Consider the following 5901-nt stretch of genomic DNA (forward strand, 5'->3'; position numbering starts at 1 on the left):
TATTTAAGACATTAAATATACATATACATACTGTATACAGTACAGTTTGCATACGGTAATATGTTTATGTTCCTAAATCAATCTCTTTTATGAGCATGTGAAAAGCATGGTGGATCGATTCTCAAAAATTACTGTACTTTGCATGATTGGAAACAAATGCGTGATTGCGAAATGCTGTGGTGTTACTTTTACAAAGACGGTCAATAAAAAAAAGAATGTGGACCAGGGCAATACTTTGAGTTTACACTTACAGCTTGTCCAAGGTCATTCATTATTACTACTATTAGTAATATCTTCGTTAAAGACTTTGATGGCGACAGCTCAAACATGAGAGGTTGAGCTTTATTAGCTCCACCTTGCCGAAATTCTGGATACTATTATTTTGCTTGCTGTATTATAGGTGAATTTACGGTAACTAGCAGTATTTACCGGTAACTCGCGGTAGACTGCGTACAGAAAAAAACAAGTGTTCCTCTGACTTAAGCATTTTTTTTTTAAGGCAATACATTTCTTTAGCAGGGTGTGCCTTGTGTTTACTTTTCAGAACTTTGATTTTCTCTCTCTCCTGTATCAGTAGGAGTGTACATTTCAAATTAAGTTATTTTTTAGTCAGTTCCAATGTCTTCCTTTCAGTTCAGCTCCACTTGTGCTTAATAAACATTTGGAACAAAGTTGGAGCTCAGCTCATCTTGTGCTTAATCCAGTTCACAGGGCTCAGCACTGTTGTTGTACTATTTAGCCCGAATTGCAGGGGACTGTGCATCAGAACATTGCATCTGATAAGTAGGTTAATTCATAGGCCATGCTAATTACTTTCTCTTGTTTAAAATTAGTCAGGAAATTTAGTTTAAATATAGTTTTTAAATGTAAGAATTGCATTGAGGCTACAATTCACCAAATGAGGGATACTCAATTGCAATAAGTCACAAAACAAATGAGAACTGCGGCTGTGGGCTTGAGACAGGACACTACTGTATTGATTTGACATTCATTTATTTTTAACAGAACTTAACTGAAAATTAAACTTATAAAACTACCTGAGCAAATATATACAACAATTATTGTTCGTCTGACCTTCTCAGAATCAGTTCCAGCATCTTCCTTTCAAAGTGGGGAAGTGCTTGCTGGCGTGTTGTTTTGCTAACTCATGCTTATCCTTTATAACGGTATCTTCTGACACCTTTGCACTATCCAACTACATTACAATACCAGCACTATAACAGGAGTCATAAAAACACAAGAAGCCACATTGAACGAGTCATTGGATCACAGCCACAGGACAGAAAAGGGACTGTAAACCATCATAAATCACTTTTAAGATGCCGAGTTTTTTCCTTTAACATACTTGGGTGCCACCTATTTCCTCCTCATCCCTGCTTTCCTCCGATAACCACAAATACGGAGACCCATCACTAAAATATTTAACAAATCTATCCAGTTGACTCCTCGATTTTATAGAACACATAAAAGCCTCACGCTACATTTATATAAATAATAGCTTAAGTTCTGTTCTCTTCACTCCCTAGCACCTTAAACTTCACAGCTACTAGTAATGATTAACATTCAACATAATAAGTAAGTGTCACTTTTGTAAATACCCACATTTATTAATAACGAAGTTGATTAATGTGGTATGAGTGTTAAGCAATTTTAATTAAATATTACAATGTTTCCAAGCGACGGACGCATAAATTCAGTACGTGGTAACGATATTATTTCCCCTATATTCTGGAGCCTTCTAATGCGATTCTTCGTTACACCAAGTACGGTACTAAGTTGCTCAAGCCATATTAAGAGGTGGTTTAAAATAATTCACTAGTTTAGTCACTTCTAGAGGGCAACAACTATTACTCTGTGTTCGTTGCAATTGAGAACAGGTTTAGTACGGTGCTGGACTAAGCACAGCAGCAACGTTCGTTGCAATTGGACTTAAGGTGGAGCACAACTTCAGACCACAGCTGCGTACTAAACACGGGTTGAACGCCTGTTAGTACTTCACTTTCAGTTTGTTGCAATTAACCCCTAGACTTTGCACTATGAAGGTGTAAATCAAGCTCAAGCAGAGACAACCCATTAATGGCTTTCATAACTTCCATTAGTCTTCACCTCTGTCTTCCCTAACTCATTCTTGATCTTCCTAAACTAGGCGTTTAACTGAAATTCAGCCCAATGATACTGTTTAGTCTGAGAAAAAAAAATATAATAAGCTCTATTCCTGACAGCCTGAAAAGAAACACAGATTCCTATAGCCTCAACTGAGCAAAAGAGTCCGTTTCTGCACCTTCTGAAGTATTATTTAAAAAAAAAAACACCAGCACTGGCTGGAGAGGCTGTGGGTGTCCGGGCTCAGCGGTTATATAGGACAGGACTCAGCGCGCAGCAGGTGTGACTCATTGCTCTGCGCTGCCCATGCGGAATGCGCGTCTCCTCCCTCCACACGCCACCGCCTCGCTAAACCGCCTTCATACTCCCCAGCGGCAATAACATCTCCATTTATTAAATTTATTCTTCCATCTTAACCCAGAAAACTCCTGGGACGTTTCTGTGAACCGGTAAAGCTCTCTCTGTTGGTGGTCACAAGTAGAAACAATGCACGAGCTGAAAGCAGGAAGTCAAAGCACTCCTCCCTCACTGTATATCTGGGTCCAGACTTCCGAAAACTCCTAAAAGTGAATTTCCAGAAAGCCATATTAAAGTCTCCCATCCGTTCGTTTCAAATACATAAATTAGATGAGTTTGGGTACTTTTCTGATGTATTTTAATTGTTTGGCACTGTGCCTTGTTAAATATGTTACAAGCAAAGTTTATCAACTTCATGCGAGGTTTTGCGTGGATACAAAAACATTATATGATATCTATAACACACGTGAAGAGTGAATCTGAATTAAACAGAATGCCTCGCTGCACCAGAATTATTTACGTATTTTAAAAATACATCTGGTGCATCTGAAGACAGAATAAAACCCAGAACTGTAAAAGGACGACAGACCATTAAACTGCAAAGGAACAAGTAATAGATTTATTCCATGCTGAAAAAATAATTGCAGAATAATTTTAGTTTCGGTGGTCTTTCTGATGTATGAGTTTGGAAAACCATCTTTGAGAACACAACATTCAGTGCTCGGTACCATCGAGGTGTAAGAGGGTCAAGCATGAGCGGGAAACTTTGTTAATAAGGAGATGAACCCACGCCCCTGAGCTTAAGAGTCTCATGCTCTACTGACTGAGCTAGCCGGCCACCAGTGTTTTCAAAGACGGTTTTCCAAACTCATACATCAGAAAGACCACCGAAACTAAAATTATTCTGCAGTTAGGGTCACACATTCTCCCTTCCCTTAACGACAGACTACTGTTCTTTTAAATTTTCTCCATTCATTGGAAGTTTCATTTCACACCTCTCTGCACCCGTTCTGACTTTAAACCTCTTGATTGGCCTTTCTTTCTGTCCCTTGCTCCCGCCTCTCACTCCTCCTCCCTCCCAACCTTTGTTCTCCCGCTACTTTACCTTTGCCTACTACCCTGCCTCTCTCACACCCGAAGAAGGCTCCACGGCCGAAACGTTGTGTTCTCTTTCTTCTTTTTTTTCAGCATGGAATAAACCTATTACTTGTTCCTTTGCAGCCTACGCATGCTGACGCAGCTACCCACCTGAACTAAGACCATTAAACTGTCTGGTGATATTGCTGCACGGGGCGCAAGATCACAATAGAACACGTTATTGTAAAAAATGTTAACATTCATGAATTAGTATTTTTTTATTATACCAAATGTCCGTTAAATAATGAATGATGTTTTTCAGACCATAAACACTATTATATGAAAAAAAACATTTACTATATATCCATTTAACTTGCTTTTAAAAAAAAACATTACAATACGGTAGATGAAAATTGTTGTTCAGCGCTCTTGTATTAAATATGCTCTACCAGCCTTTTAAGTCATGTGTCAGAAATAAAGTGTATAAAATTCGCTAAATCAAACAAAACACAAACGCTACGAAAAAGAAAAAAATGTGTTTATCCTGCAATTTTATCTCGTTGAAACGTTTTTTTTTTTTCTCTGTGGCACTAACGAGCTAACGGTTAGGATTCCTGGTTTCCTGATTACATAGAAATGTGTCTCTCTTGCCTTTCTATGTCAAAATGATCAGTTCAGTGTAGAAAAGAGCAACGTAAAACCCCGTCAGGCGTGCGAAACGTATAAATGAAAGAGATCGCTTTATTTCTGCCCGCTTTCTCACTGAAGCCCTTTGGTGTGTTAATAGAAGGTTATAACCGCTACACTGCGCGATGTGGGGAGTGGTGACTTACAAGCAGAGTTGACCTTTGAGAAAAGACTCGTCTCGGGAATATATTTCCACATTTTGAAGAGATTTTCTCCATTTCTGTAGCCTGATTTCCACTATTGCTAGAGAGCTGTAGAATCTGGAATCACCTATCTGGGAACAGTGTGTAGATGACAGGTTTGTGACTTCTCATGAGCACGGTATATGAATCCATCAGATTAAAGACACTGTGAGCATTTGAATAAAATTAACGATAGTCTGTCCCAGCTCGCCGCGATGGTATAGTGGTCAGTGCTGTGACCGCACTACCCGCGCTTTGAATCCGGGTGACAGCAGCCCAAGACAAGAGAGTTTCCTTCGTCTATGTTATTTCAGTGAAGGGGGGCATGCGTGTACAGCGAGCGATCATCGAGTTGATGTGTTGCCCCATATAAGCAATGTGAACCAACACTGCTTTACAAAGGAGCACGGTCTGATCTTATAGTTGATAATCTGGAGACCAGACCGACCTCTTCTCTGACGAGAAGAAAAGGTCAGGAGCCGCAGTATTTAATGTAAATAAGAGATTTCATTTTTTTCTGTGGCGCAGCTAGTGCCAAACACTTAATCTCGGGGTTGTGAATTCGAGCTCCACGCTGGTAAGAAATCATATAGGTTATGATAAATTTACTTTTTTAAATAAAAAGTAATATTATAAAACTTTCTCGATACCAGTTTGCAGGTGACATGTTCTTTATAAAAATAATCTTTAGTATGGGATCAATAACCGCGCCGGAACAAATATCGGAAAGACTCGCCTGTCACTAAGGTATTTAAGTAAAGTAGAGATATAATCAGAAAACCTACATATAGGAAATGTTAGTTACTTTGTATGTGCTTTAGCGTTTTCTTTTATATACCGAAAAAAAGGTTCAAGGCGTTCTAGTCGCTGTACTCCTCGTAGATAATCTCAACGAAATCACAATACAGTACAGGACACGCAGTGAGGAGCTCACGCAACGAGTAGTCTTGAACATGCCAAGCGTAAAGGCACACTGCACATCTGCGAAACATCACATCCTAGTTTAGTTACAGTGAGATTATAGACTGGAAGCTAGGAAGTCTCAGATCACTTATTTATTAAATGTTCAAGCAAACCCAAATACCTTTGCAAGAGACATTTCAGAATCCCAGTCAAATCCAGTATGATTGCTGGATCCCTCGAATTCGACAATATCACAGATCTGCAGTCCACGTTGTGCAAGACATACCGCACAGAGCATTTCTAAGACAGGAAATACATTTTAGAAGATTGTAGGTTTGACTCCTCCCTGGCTTGTTAAGCTTTTAAACTACACTTCTCAGCGTACACAACCCTTCTATCGACTGGATGAGTCTCCCGTTACGTCTCCAATTCTTTCCGCACATTCTGCTTGTTTCACCACCGTTACTGTTGGACCACACAGCCACAGAATGGAGGAGAGATACGGTTCCGATAAACTGTCTTAAATAATCATGTTGAAAAAGGTGACAACGTTTTTTTTTTCTTTAACATAACCTTACATTTGCCTGTTCAGTTCAAGTTATTTTCTGTACCTGCAAATTCCCCAATTTTTCTGCTGTCTCCTGAGAAAGAC

This window comes from Lepisosteus platostomus, chromosome 5 (genome assembly GCF_059453375.1).
Source record: "Lepisosteus platostomus isolate fLepPlt1 chromosome 5, fLepPlt1.hap1, whole genome shotgun sequence".
Taxonomy (NCBI): Eukaryota; Metazoa; Chordata; class Actinopteri; order Semionotiformes; family Lepisosteidae; genus Lepisosteus; species Lepisosteus platostomus.